Source organism: Nicotiana tomentosiformis, chromosome 7, assembly GCF_000390325.3.
Source record: "Nicotiana tomentosiformis chromosome 7, ASM39032v3, whole genome shotgun sequence".
Taxonomy (NCBI): domain Eukaryota; kingdom Viridiplantae; phylum Streptophyta; class Magnoliopsida; order Solanales; family Solanaceae; genus Nicotiana; species Nicotiana tomentosiformis.
In genome coordinates, this window is record NC_090818.1 from 46,193,930 (window position 1) to 46,209,848 (window position 15,919).

Genomic DNA, 15,919 nt, shown 5'->3' on the forward strand with positions numbered 1-15,919 from the left:
CGCACACAACAATCAAGAAGAAAACACACACATCAAGCTGTAACGCTTATACTTACGAAATGCATGAATATCGACCACAAGCACACCAAGTCCATAATACAAATCCTGGGGAGATGGATAGCGCCATATGCTACGAAACTCAAGCACAACTAAGGTGCAATAAATGACCTGCATCTCAAGAGTCATCCTACTCACCTAACACCACAAGCTACACGGGACCTCAACACGTGTGCGAATAATCAAGCCGTGTCATAACCCACATGGCACAATAGAGATTACACGGGATAACTGATGACGAGAATGACATCCAATGCCCGATGACTCCTCCATAAGCAATGCTAAGACGACCGAACACATCCGACCTGGCGTAGAGCATACACTCATATTAGACCCACCAATGGACCTCGAACCGATTCTGATCATACCATACTGGGCTAGTTACCTTCCAAAGATCCACAATGGCCATATTCACGACACATACGAACAACCGTCAAATCCGAAACAAACTCACACGGTCCACAACCTAATGAATAGGACACCTCTCAGGCATAAACTCTCACATTTGCGATATCACCATAACCTTCATACTTCGTTTTAATCTTTCACAATCAAATGGCTAATATGCCATGCTTATACAATCTTCTTGTAGGGAATGCTCCCACGACCTTCCACACCAGGTAGCAAAATCTGCACCTCCATACCACCAACCGTACTAATTGTGTAAGGAAAATCACAATCTGCAAATCAATACAAAATGCCTCTTCCACAAAACACCATTCTCAGGAGACATTAAGATAACGCCAGCTTACTCTAAACATCTGAATTCTTCTCTGCTCACCCGAGCTCGTGACATTCTTATCAACACCGAACCGCAACCTTGATCCTAAACTTCCAATTTCCATGCCGCTCACTGCACCCATCATGCCGCTATACGAGAGTACAAGAAATAATCAAAACCCCAGAACTACTAGTAGAATGAACACTTCATTGGCTATAAACCTTTTACTTAACTCATTTTAGAAGAACCAATGCAACACACAACTAAATTCCCAAACCGCAAAAAATACAAACCTCAAGTCGTGATCTAGACCGTCATGACTCTTCTGGAATCCATTTACACAACAAGGCCATTTAAATTAAATACCTCCCAAATCAATCAAGTTAAGGTGGCTGTCAAGCCCGCACGTACATCCACAAACCACATGTATAACTTCACACGCCGACGGAAACATTGCCACAATCATGTTGATTCAACCATTACTAACCGACCCAACTTCTTTTTTAATTTACTCTGGACTTGCCTCAGAAATATAATAGCTCCATTCATAACATACCGAACTCAATCCGCACTCATCCCGAGTGACCCGAATCGCGAGACCACATCGTCTCAATACCCATGAATCATCCCATACTTCCTTATGCGCACAATAACGTCTCCAACTGCTGCACCCATTCTGCAAGAACTTTCGCGAATCTGAAGCTATTTCCTCCTTTCCTCTAATACTGCACCGCATACCCGATGATAACATAAAACATTCCAAGTCTCGTTCGTAATCCACTGTGAAATCTCGATCCTTAACCATACAGCGGACTCAAAATCCTTAGGCACTGTACTTTAATTCTTGAACCCACTAGGTCCGTTGTTGAGAGTCACCCACTCTGACCTGATCCCGAATATAACGAAACTTCAATGCTTTGCTAGAGCATGAACACCCCCTCAAAGAAGCAACCGACTGAATTCTTTTCCTTGTACATTACATCCACAAGAAGCATAAACTCCAGGTCTTCCCAAAACCTGCACCTCAATCGATAAGGCGAAGTATAACACACATCCATCAAGTTCTTTGCTGAATTACCCCTGATGTTTCCTTTTCATAGCCATAAATAATTCACTAATACACCGATAACCAGAAACCACACATGCAGACAACCACGCAATCTAGTTGTAAATAGTGGGCTCCCCTACTTAGCTTTAAGCTACCACCACATAATTCAGAGCCCACAACGATTCCTCCTTCTCAATTACCATGATCTCGCCGTTAACCCGCCAAATTTCTCGAAGACTTTTGTTAAGCTTTTCATGAACATTCTGAATCATCAGTAACAATCACATATTTAACATCTTATTGGGTAGTAAGTAGTATACTTCGCAGAAGCTTCATCAACATCACGCAACCGCTAACCTTCTCACAGGAGATAACCCACCTGTGGATTTTCTTATCGACACATTTTAATGACGTTACGCTGGTTACAACCACCACGTAACCAGTAAATTCTCCTGAGCCCATGCTCGCCCATCAGCTGTATAAGTCTGTTCCTTCCCCATTGACATCAACTAAAAGTTCAACAATACATTCCAAACTCAAATCATATTGCATCAGAAACGATAATCAAATCTTTATACCCCTCTTCATTTCAAGCAACTCCTTTCTGTCATATTCAATCTTTCTCCGTACTGTAACCACCATTCCAATTATAATCCGTGGACCTAGTCACTTTCCACCATACCTCCCAAATCTCTCAAATCTTCCTCAAGGTAAGTGACTATCCTGCCACAGAATCCCTATGCTACTCTGCTACTCCCACTTCGGTCAAACCATCTCCTTTAAGCAATTTCTCGACCTCCGCTTCTCATACTTGACCTGCTAGTAATTGACCCACCGCGAGACACCTCCTGCCATGTCCTTCCTAGTACTTTGCTGCCCAAATGTTGCCTAAAATCAAATCCATATCTGTAGCACCGGAACTAATGAATTGCTACCAACTCTAAACCTCCCAGAAGATCATCTTTCTCGAGCCATCAACATTAGAAATACCAATTCGATTCTGAACCGTTGCACACTGCTATCTCTGACAACCGCCCCTCAGGCACCATTTCACAACACCCTACCCCAAAGGAAAAATCAGAGAAGACCATAACAACGGCGAACCGTAATGCATTATAGTACCAATACAACTACTCGACTCCCAATTGACAACAAGCGCCCCACGTCGCGTAAGATCGAGTAGGAAGGAAATAAAGGCACAAACCTCAATGGAATCAAACCGCACGATGAAGAAATCAAGAAGGGAAGTGCTCCTAACATCCCTGTAGCCTCTCAAAGATAAGTACAAAAGTCTTTGTACCGATCCGCAAGACTCTACTAGATTTGCTCATGACCCGTGAGACCTAAGTGAAGCTAACGCTTTGATACCAAGCTGTCACGACCCAAAATTCACTATAGGTCGTGATAACACCTGACGCCGCCCCCAGGCAAGCCAACGTTGATTTATCAATTTATTTACTCCTTTTATTACTTTCGAGATCATAATCTCCATTACTTAAATAGTATAAAATGGAATATATATGGGTAAAATGATAATAAATATGTGATCTACAATAACGAACAACCAATAAAAGTCCCCAAAACCCGGTGTCATAAATGCATGAGCAATTTCTAAGGAGTACAATAATACTACAACGTCTGTCCCGAATGTAATAAGACAGAATAAAACAAATAGTACAATGGAGACTCGGTGGTCTGTGATGCATAGCCTGGAATGCAGCTCACATAAAGTCTCCTCAATAGGTGCGCCTACGCGCCAAGGTGATCATCAAATGAACCTGCCAGATCCTGCACATTTAGTGGAGAAGTGCAACATTAGTACGTAAATCAACGCATACCTAGTAAGTATCTAGCCTAACCCCGAAGAAATAGTGATGAGGGGTCAACATTAACACTTACTAAAGGTCCAATAAAATAATATAATAAGACATAAGCAGATATGAGGCATACGTCAATGATGGGGTAAATCTGCAAGTTACATAATCTTCCAATTTCTTCTTTCAAAGCATAAATTTCTAAATCTTGTATTCTACCTTAAAAGCTCAGAAAAATGTCACGTGTTATTATCAAATAAGTAAGGAATACCATATAAAATACCGAGCATCAGTGAAAAGTTTAGCTCGTGAATATTCGGACAACTAGCGATATAATGCACGATTCTGCCGAGGTTGTTCGGCTCGATCCGGAATAATGTGTACACTGCTTAGGGTCGTGCGGCACGAACCATAAATGCATCTATATATTGCTGAGGCGTTCGACCCGCTTCACAAGGAAAAGGAAGGAAGTTACCGAATTACGAGATACATGTTTACAATATAGTACATGAGCACATAACGAATATAATCTTTACATTTCTCAAATAACTCGCCCACAACTCAAAGTGTTAGGGCTCGGCCTATTATATATATATTTATATCTAAATCAAATTCAGTTATAATTTTAATTAATTAAGCCAACAAAATGAGTTCAAATAATTCAAATATTATATTATAAGATCCTAAGTCTACCCGGACATAAACATGCTTTAGCTACGTACAAACTCTCATCACTTCGTGCATACGTAGCACCCACAACTAGTTGCACATAATAATAAATATCACCTAGGGGTAGTTTACCCCTCACAATGTTAGACAGGAGACTTACCTCGCTCCGAAGTTTCATAACAGGCTCCAACACCACTCAAACACCTCAACCCGATGCCCGTCTATTTAAAACTAGACAAACAATGTGCAAACCAATCAAAATATACTCCAATACATATAATCTAACAATTTAAAATGATACCCAACTCTGCTCAAAAGCCAACAAAGACAACTCTCGAGCCCGCGTGCCCAGATTTTAAAAATTTTCGAAGATAAACTTTACCCATAACACCACAAACTAAAATATGTAACTTATTTCAAATTTCATGTCCAATTTTGTGAAAAAATCCAAAAATACCAAATTCTAGGTTTTTAACCCAAAATTCCAAGTTTTTACGATTTTTCATGTTTAAATCCATATACAAATCATGTATTTAACTTGTAATAGGTAAGAATCACTTACCTTGGGTTGCTTGATGAAAATCTTCCCTTGAAACTCACCAAAATTGCCCCAACCAAGTGAAAATGGAAGAAAATGGGCCAAATCCCGTTCTTAAAAGAACACACTGCCCAGCGACCTCTCGCACCTACGGTCCCTTAGCCGCTTATGCGATTCTACAGGTGCGGCCAAAATACAGCTTCCGCGGTTCCCTTCAGTCCCCTCACTACGAGAAAATACCTTTTTCCGACTATAAATTCCGACTACAAAATGCCAGTCGCAATTTTTCGACTACTGTAGTCGGAAACCTCATATTTATTTATTTATTTTTAAGAATTATTCCAACTATATTTTTGACTAATATAATCGTAAAGTTTTGCGGAAAATTCCGCGCATATAATTTTTCGACTACCGTAGTCGGAACATTAGATAGTGAAGTCAAACAACTTTTGACCAAATGGTTCCGACAGTTGTAGTCGAATTTTATTAATTAAAAAAATTAAATAATATATAGTTTTCGACTACAGTAGTTGGAAGATTGGCAGACCGTACTTAGCGACTACAGAAGTCGGAAAAGTTAAGTTATTTTCTGCCTAATCTCTTATTTTTCTATTTCTTTTTTCCCACACACTCTCTCTCTCTTACTCTGTGTCTCTCTCTATACTCTCTCCTTGCCTCTTTCTCTCAAGTACGCTCTCAACGGCACCTGCAAAATTCGCGACGGGTCTTCATCAAGTACGTTCTCTCTCTCTCTCTCTATTTCTCTCTCTCTCCGTTTAATCTTCGGCCAAGACTAGGGTTTCGTTTTTAGTGTGCAAAATCAACGTCACCACTATGGTTAATGTTAAGATTTTATTTACACCTTAGAGGCATAAATGTTGTTGTAAGTGATTATTCCCTAGATATTACTTGTAATACAAATTACATTTACATATTTCTTCAATTTTACAGATCTCTCTGTTGGTTTTCTCCCTTCAAATAGTGGAATATAGGAGTGCCCTCAATGTTTCCAGATCTTTGGTAGTGCAACTATGTTTTGATGCTTTATTTAGTCGTGCTTATTGAAAATACCGATGGTGACCCAGCTTTTGCTTTCTTATATTTACTCTCTAATTAGTTGATTGGATAGTGCAAATAGAGAATCTACCGTAAGAGCACTGTAATGCAAATAGAAAATACCAGTTGTGACCGAGCTTTTTCTAGACTGTTCTTGTTCCATTTTTAAACAAATGTACATAGGAATTTATGTTGTAATTTCATATTATTTTGGTACTACTTGCTTGGAGTTCGAGCTATTTTTTTTTTTTTTTGTGTGTCCTATTTTTTTAGTCTTTCTGTTTTCATTTGGATGTTTGAAAAAAGGAAACAGCTTCTTGCTTCTTCTTTTTTGTCCTATAAAAACTGTTTTGTCCTCTCTCCCCTCTACACAGACACACACACTCTATCTCTATATGTATGGATTTATGTGTATATATATGTATTTGTGTGTGTGTGCGCGTGTGGTCTGTGTGTGTTCAATTTGAGTGCTGAAAGCACATGTTAATTAGTCTGTAGCTACTTAGTGTCAAAAGCTTAGGAGATATTAAATTTGAGTGACATGGAACTTACAATAGTAGTTGGAATGAACTAATTTTAAAACTACAAAAATAAGAGTAAACTTATATTGAGATGGAATCTCAATCTTGTTGAACTACATGGGAGTTCACTCAATTGACTAAAAGCTTTAAGTATTTAATAAGTAAGGTGCTATATTGCAGAGTTGTACTTCTTTTTCCGGGATAAGATTAAAATAAAATGTTAAGAATATTTGTGAATATGTCAAGGCAGAGAGTAAGAACAATAAAAGGTCCTGTCTTTGTGTTTCTATTGGTACACTTTTCTTTCATGTAAAATGCATTGTTGCAGTTTGGTTTAGATGCAGATACTTAATATACCTCAAGAATATACACCCCTTTTGTATTTGTGATTGATATTATTGACTTCAGAGCTTTTCATTCTCTTCACAATTAATTGTCAAAATCTGCTGAGGTCTTAATTAAGTATTACTGGTTTCTTGAAAGCAACAAAATGAGTTAAAGTAAGAAGAAAAACAGTGACTTCATACAATGAGTTAAAGTAAGAAGAAAAACAGTGACTTCTCTTCTATGAGTTTTGCTGCGCATCGACGGAGATTGGTAACTTTCACCTTTATTTTTCTTGGTTTTGTCTAAACATAATTAAACTTTTTTCTAAATTATATATCCTATTAATTTTGCAAAAAAAGTTAAAAGGGGGATCAGTATCTCATGCTGAGGTCTTTGCGGAGACACATAAGAAAAAGAAGAAAAACGGTTCAAGAGAAGAATGGGTTGAGATACGTGCATCGGAACAATATGTAAGATCACAACTTTAAGACTATTTTCATTTTGCTTTGATATTAATTTATTTATATAATCCTTATTACTTTTATTTCAGGATGGATATCATAGAAGCTTGGATGAATGGTATCAGACGCAACCTACTTCTGATGATGGTATCTCAATCCAACCGTCACCCGATGATATAGTTTCAATATGGACAGATGTGGCAGGTGGTGTATCCAAAGGAAGAGTTTACGGACTTGGAGTACACCGACCTTCCTCATTTCGTCCATCGCCATTATTTTCGGATGCTCCTACTGCGCAAAATTAGGAAGAAATGGACACAATGCGAAAGCAAATTGAGTTGCTGTCGAAACGGTGTGAAACAGCCGAAACTCAAATTGCTAGAGTGGATAAATTCATGAAAAAACACATGCCCCACTCTTATGATGATGAAGAGACTAAATCTAATGCATAGTAGTGGTTTATGGTTGATTACTATTCTTGGATGTTTAGATTTATACATAGACTTTATGGTAGATTTGGATAATGTGGTATATATGTTTAGACTTTATTATATTAGTGTCGATATGTATTATCTACTTAGACTTGATATTGAATATTTAGACTTTAACAAATATTTTGGTTTGATATTATGGGATTTGAATGTTTGTTTGTTGAAGTTGGAATTGGTTGGTTTGATTATTAGATTGTTTAGTTGGAATTAGTTGTGTAGTTGGAATTGGTTGGTTGAATTGGTTGTTTATAGTATTGGTCAATTGGCAGGCGGTGTGCTAATAAAATGGAAGCATTCTGCCAAAAATCAACCAAGATTTTCGACTACTGTAGTCAAAAAATGTGCCCAGAATAATACATTTTTCGACTACTGTAGTCGGAAAGATTATAGAAAATTTTCAGGAAATTCAACATTCCGACTACTTTGGTCGGAAAATAAAATAAAAATAACTAATAAATAATTATTATTTATATAATATTTCGACTACTGTAGTCGGAAATATTTTTTAAAATAAATAATAATTTTTTTTATTTTTCGAATACTTCAGTCGGAAAATAGCTCCCTTTTCAAATTTTTGGCGGAAAAACTTTTCAACTACAGTAGTTGGAAATATTTTTCCGACGTACCTTTTTCCGACTACTCTAAATCAGTCAGAAAGTAGTCGAAATAGGTACTTTTTCGACTATTTTTAACTTTTTTGGTAGTCGAAAAATAGTGAATTTCTAGTAGTGCCTGCCTTCGCATCTGCGGACCAGGCGGCGCCGCACCTGCGACCAAGAATCCGCTTCTACGATCTCGCAGGTGCGGCACAAACCTCACACCTGCGCCTCCAGCCTACCTCATTCCCTACCGCTTCTGCGACCCCCGGGCCGCTTCTGCGGTCACGCAGGTGCGGGAATTCCTTCGCACCTGCGGCCTCTTACCATCTCCCTTCTAGCCGCTTCTGCGGTCCACTGCCTCGCTTCTGCGGGGCCACTTCTGCGATGAAGCTTCCGCATAAGCGGTTGCACCAGCAACCAGAATCCCCCAGCTTTCCTTAAGTCCATAATCCGATCCGTTAACCATGCGGAATCCACCCGAGGCCCCCGGGACCTTGATCAAATATACCAACACGTCCCAAAATACAATACGAACTTAGTCGAAGCCTTACACTACTAATAATCTGCTAAAAATCGACCAACTATTTCCGACCAACGTTGGTCGGTCAAAAAAAGCGACCAAAAACTGTCCAGGTTGGACGGAAACTGGGGAAATTTTTTTTTATATTTTTTTAAAACTAAATACCGACCAACGTTTGTCGGTAAATTGGTCAATGAATTGACCCAGCTGGCCAGACAAGAAAATTTTGGATTACCGACCAACGTTGGTCGGTAATCTAGATCCAATTTTTAAAATTTTAATAATTATTTTATTATTTAAAATATTTTATAATATTTAAGAATTTATATTTAAAATTACCGACCAACGTTGGTCGGTTAATGTAGGGGAAGCATTTACCGACCACCTTTGGTCGGTAATTGTTATTTTCTGCAAAATAACCGACCAAAGTTGGCCGGTTATTACGTCAACATTGATCAAACTTTCGAATTACTTTTATATTTACTATCTAAATAATATAAATGTAATTCATTAACACTTTTGTAATACAAATAATGAATACACTAACGTATACTATATATAACATGCTATTTGTAAATTGATTCATCGACTTATAACTTACTTAGATGCATCGATGAATATTAAAAACAAAACGTTTGACCTATATCGACTAATAGTAAAAACAAAATGTCTCGACTTATATCGATTAATCTAGCTATGCCATGCATTATTAGTGATGAATGAATATTAATATTAAACATCTTTGACATATATATATGGATCACAAATTAAATAAACGAAAGAAGCTATTAGTATTAAGTAAACGAGTTAAATTAATAGGTCAAACATGGTCAAACTTTAACAAGCTATATATATACACACTAACATATACTATAACAAGCTATATATATAGTTAAAGTATTACAGTGAAGTGTGTTTGTGTGTGTATATATATATATAAGAACACGAAGCGCTAGGACCACAGGGTCGGGTTCTTTTAGGGATAGACTTGGGAAGATACTAATTAGTATATATACTTTATCATCAAATATATCTATTTGTAAATTGATTCATCGACTTATAACTTACTTAGATGTATCGATGAATATTAATCGATGATTCATCAAAACGTCTCGACCTATATATCGATTAATCTATGTCATGCATTATTAGTGATGAACGAATGAAAAAAGAAGTTATTAGCAGCAATTACAATATAGTGTATGTGTGTGTGAGAGAAATTACTCACATACTTAATTATAACTTAGAAAATTTACTTAGATAGATGCTATTATAATTTATTAAAATTAAATAGTTTATATAATTATTTATAAAGATTATGCTTATAGTTTATAATTATTTATAATAATTGCATAGTTAAATAAAATAAATGCTTGTAGTTTATAATATTTTTCTTATAGTTTATAATATTTTAAGGAAAAAAAACACAAAAAAAAAAAAGAATTTAATTTTTTTTTAAAAAAAACCCACCAAAGTTGGTCGGTTTTTGGTCAAACGGTCAACACTTAATGTACCGACCAAAATTACCGACCAACTTTGGTCGGTAATTCTGAAATCAGAGAATTCAAAAATGGGGAAAACCCCCATTTCTCTGAAATTTTCCCCTCTCTTCACTCAAAACCTTCCCCTCTCCTTCTCTATTTCCCTCACATAAATCTCATTCCCCACCCCGCGTTGCCACCGCCCAGCCGTCGCCGTCGCCATCGCCGCGCCGTCGCCTCGCCGTCGCCGTTGCCACTGCCACTGCCGCCCCTCTCCTTCTCCATCTCCTAAAAATTCTAGGTTTGAATTACAACCCATTTATTTATTATTTCTAGGTTTTGTTAATTAGTTATGAATTAGTTTCAATTGATTAGTATTTCAATTATTTGAACATTGCATTTTATTGAGGAGTAGGGTTTAGGTCTTGTTTTAATTAGTTTTGTTAATTAGTTTTATTAACTAATTAGTTTTTTTAATTAGTCAATTAGTTATGAATTAGTTTAGTTTAGGGTATGGGTTGAATTTCTTTAGTTTAGTTAGTTTATGTTTAAACTCGTAGGATATGAATTGAAATTTTAGTTTTTAGGATTTGTTCTTGTGAATTGAACTTTTAGGATATGAATTGAACTTTTAAGATATGAATTGGACCTTTTGGATATGAATTGAACTTTTAGGATATAAATTGGTGTAATTAGGAAAAAATAATTATCTTGAATTAACTAAAAAAGATATAATTAATTTATAATTGTAGAATAAATTAATTTGTTCTTGTGAATCGAACTTTTAGGGTATGGGTTGAATTTCTTTAGTTTAGTTAGTTTATGTTTAAACTCGTAGGATATGAATTGAAATTTTAGTTTTTAGGATTTGTTCTTGTGAATTGAACTTTTAGGATATGAATTGAACTTTTAAAATATGAATTGGACCTCTTGGATATGAATTGAACTTTTTGGATATAAATTGGTGTAATTAGGAAAAAATAATTATCTTGAATTAATTAAAAAAGATATAATTAATTTATAATTATAGAATAAATTAATTTGTTCTTGTGAATCGAACTTTTAGGGTATGGGTTGAATTTCTTTAGTTTAGTTAGTTTATATTTAAACTCGTAGGATATGAATTAAAATTTTAGTTTTTAGGATTTGTTCTTGTGAATTGAACTTTTAGGATATAAATTGAACTTTTAAGATATGAATTGGACCTTTTGGATATGAATTGAACTTTGTACAATAGAAATTATCCTAATCGGCGGGGATTGCGGGAGGATTTTGTAGAAGGGGTTGATGACTTTATTAGACATGCAATGTCACTTCCACCATACCAAAGTGAAGGAGTAATTAGGTGCCCTTGTGTCAGGTGCGATTGTATGAAGTTTAAAAAATCGGAGGAAGTTAAGCTTCATCTTTATAGGAAGGGGTTTATAGAGAATTACTTTGTGTGAACTAATCATGGAGAGATCGATGGTAGCCGTAGGATATTTCATAACATGGTTGTTGGTGAAAGTAGTAGGTCGGTGGAGAATACAAATCTTGATTCTAGAATTCAGGATATGGTTGCGGATGCTTTTGGGGGTGAGCCCAATGAAAATGTTGAACAAACTCCTAATGATGACGCAAAACATTTTTATGAACAGTTAGAGGAAGCTAGTCGTCCACTACGTGAAGGAAGTCCGCACTCTGAGCTGTCTGTTGCAATTAGATTACTAAGTATCAAATCTAATTGGAATATTTCTCAAGCAGCCATGGACTCTTTCATTGACCTTATGAGTGAACTAGTTGACCCTCATATCAACTTACCTGGTGATTTCTATAAGGTGAAGAGATTGGTTTCTAAGTTAGGACTTTCGTCAATGAGAATTGATTGTTGTGAAGATGGTTGCATGTTATATTATAAAGATGATGCAACTTTAGACAGTTGTAAATTTTGCGAAAAGCCTCGTTTCAAAAGGCTTTCCAGCGGGAATATGGTCGCTATCAAGGCGATGCATTATTTAACTCTTATACCTAGGTTAAAGAGGTTATATGCATCGATGAGTTCTGCTCCTCATATGAGATGACACTTTGAAAATAGAAGATCACCTGGTGTTATGTGTCATCCTTCAGATGGAGAAGCTTGGAAGCACTTTGATAGGACATATCCAGATTTTTCTAGTGAACCAAGGAACATTCGGTTAGGTCTGTGTGCGGATGGCTTCACGCCTTTTTCTATATCTGCGACACCATATTCATGTTAGCCTGTCTTTCTTACACCTTATAATCTACCACCTGAGTTGTGTATGACTAGTCCATATATATATTCTTAAATTGTATTATTCCCGGTCCACGTAATCCGAAAAGTTTGATTGATGTATATTTGCAACCTTTGATTGATGAGCTAAAACAATTGTGGTATGATGGTGTTGAAACATATGACATATCAACCAAGAAGAATTTTAATTTGCGTGCTAATTTAATGTGGACTATTAATGATTTTCCTGCGTATGGAATGTTGTTTGGGTGGATGACTGCTGGGAAGCTAGCTTGTCCTTACTGCATGGAAAATAGTAAAGCGTTCACTTTGAAACATGGCCGAAAGCAATCATGGTTTGATTGTCACCGTCAATTCTTGCCTGATGATCATGAGTTTTGAAGGATTAAAAATGCATTCAAAAAGAATAAAGTGGAATATGATTCTCCACCTCCGATACTTTCAGGTGAGAAAATTTGGGAGAGGGTCCAGAACTTCAGTAAAGTTAATGAGGCTCCACCTTATAGATTCCCCGGATATGGTATTAATCATAATTGGACGAAACAGAGTATATTTTGGGAGTTGCCTTATTGGAAGGATAATCTTCTCCGACACAACCTTGATGTCATGCATATTGAGAAGAATTATTTTGATAATTTGTTCAACACAGTGATGGATGTTAAAGGTAAGACAAAAGATAACCCGAAGGCTAGAATGGACTTACAAGAATATTGTAGGCGGCCTGAATTATACTTGCAGACAGCAAACAATGGTAAGGTGTTCAAGCCCAAAGCAAGTTACACATTCACTTTGGAGGAAAGACGACAAATTTGTGATTGGGTTACGAAATTAAAGATGCCTGAGGGTTATGCGTCGAATCTTGGAAAAAAAGTAGATATGGAGGTAGGGAAGTTGAGCCATTTGAAAAGTCATGACTGCCATGTTTTCATGGAGACCTTAGTGCCTATTGCATTTTGTGGTTTGCCTGAAAGAATCTGGAAACCCATCACAGAGATTAGTTTGTTTTTCAAAGACTTGTGTTCTACCACATTAAGGGAAGAAAACCTACTTCGGATGGACCAGAACATCCGTGTAATTTCTAGTAAGATGGAAAAAATATTCCCATGTGGTTTCTTTGATGTGATGGAACACCTTCCAATACACCTTGTACACGAGGCACGACTTGGAGGGCCTGTTCAATGCAGATGGATGTATCCCTTTGAGAGGTAATATTATAAGTTTGATGTACTATTCTATTTTATTTGAATGTTATTGGCTAACATGAGATTATGTAGGACAATTGGCAAATGCAAACAATTTGTTAAGCAGAGGAATAAGATTGAAGGATCTATATGCAAAGCCTATCTTGTAAAGGAAACTGCACATTTTTGTTCTTATTATTTTGAGAGTAACGTGCCATGTTCTAGGAATAGGCCCAATAGGCATACGGTCGAATGTGTGAATGATCCATTATATCCACCAATATCCATATTCAATCAACCAGGCCGATGTTCTAAGGATGTTAGAAAGAGAAGTTTGAGTGATATGGAGTACAAGTCAGCTACACTTCATGTGTTGCTAAATTGTCCCGAAGTTTTACCATTTCTCAAGTAAGTATTGATTTATTAGTTATCAAAATGTAAAATTTACTGTGACTATATATTGATGCAACTACTAAAAATATTTGATATGTCACAGTCACTTCGTGGGTCAATTTGGCTATGATGCTGTATATACGAGATTTGATACGTGGTTCAAACAGTTTGTAAGTGTATATATATATATATATATATATATATATATATATATATATATATATATATATATATATATGTGTGTGTGTGTGTGTGTGTGTGTGTGTGTGTAGTGAATGTATAAAAATTGATTCATAAATTGTGCTAACTTATGAATTTTTTTAACTCTATGTAGGTAAATAATCCAAATAATGGTGTAAATCAATTTTTGAAAGATATATCTTGGGGACCTGGGCTTCAGGTCACAACAATGTCTAAGTACGTAGTGAATGGTTATAAGTTTCATACAGAGGATTGCTCTAAAAATAAAAATAGCAACAACAGCGGGGTGTGGGTTCAAGGTGGTGATGGCAACCAAGTTGGAGATATTGATTATTATGGTGTGGTCAAAGAAATATTACAACTAGAATATACAGGTTGGCCATATAAGAAATTGATACTCTTTAGATGCAAGTGGTTTGACCCAAATCCAACAAGAGGTACAAGAGTACACAACCAATACAACATAATTGAGGTTAATCATACGAGGGAGTATGATCGCTATAATCCTTTCATAATTGCACATAACGTTAGGCAAGTGTATTATGCTCCTTATCCATTGCGGCGGAATAAGTCCGATTGGTGGGTTGTAATAAAAACTAAGCTTGTAGGTAGGGTGGAAGTCGAGAATGTGTTAGATGTTGCATATCAAAACGATATCTCCAATGTTCACCAAATAGTGGACGATCAGTTAGAAAATGATTTGGAACATCCTGAATGCATATTGGAAGAAGTTGATATAAATGAAGTAACAATTATAGAAAATGAGGATGAAGAATCAACTGATGAAGCTCAAACAAGTGAGGACGAAGAATTCTCGGACGAGGAACAATACGTCGATGAGGATTAAAAAGTTGGTTTTTCAAAGCACTCTCATTTTATAGCTAGTTTCTTATATGTTTCAATCTAAATGTGTATTATATTATGCAGATGGCAGGCAAGGGTCAAGGTAACAATGACCCTACTAGTTCTCGGGGACGAGAAAAGGGTAGGAAGGGAAAGAGGAGGGTAGAAAATAATACTCCCTCTTGTCTACCCTTTTCAGAGATGCCTATGTCTTATCCTCCACCACACGGCTATACTGAGCTGCCACATCATCACGAGCCGTACACCTTCATTCAGACACCCAGTCTTCCATCACAGGGCCATAGGACTATACGTCCGACATACAGTCCAGCTGACTCACAGCCATCTGCATCACATCCACATGGATCACATCCCTACATATCACAGCCACATGGATCGCATCCATCCATGTCACAGCCACTCGGGTCACAGCCATCGGTATCACATCCACTTGGGTCGCATCCAGCTATGTCGCAGTCACAGGAATCGCAACCATCTTCATCATCGACTCCATCTATTGCAGGCCTTCGCCTGCGAGGCATTAGCTCTGACCCGCCTACACCGTCTTCACATGCCTCTGATACACATGCTTCGGATGGTGATGACGAGGTAGTGCATTATGATCGATATGGCAGGATCATCATAGTCCCTGAGGGTGATGGGTAAGTGTTATTCATTATTTTTGCGTCTATTGATTTGTAACATTTTTACTAAGATATTAATGTATTTTTATTGTTAAATTGCAGG

General features: G+C 36.8%; 1 long non-coding RNA gene across 2 annotated transcripts; it reads left to right on the forward strand.

Moving 5' to 3' along the window:
• The first annotated feature begins 5,399 nt into the window (after positions 1–5,399).
• On the forward strand, positions 5,400–7,868 carry LOC104089184 (uncharacterized). 2 transcript variants are annotated; one of them, XR_011409660.1, is made up of 4 exons: positions 5,400–5,582; positions 5,799–7,021; positions 7,111–7,221; positions 7,302–7,868. It is a non-coding gene; the product is annotated as an uncharacterized lncRNA (long non-coding RNA). The 2 variants fall into 2 exon arrangements; XR_684710.4 differs by lacking the exon at positions 5,799–7,021 and having other exon boundaries at positions 5,416–5,582.
• Positions 7,869–15,919: the final 8,051 nt, after the last annotated feature.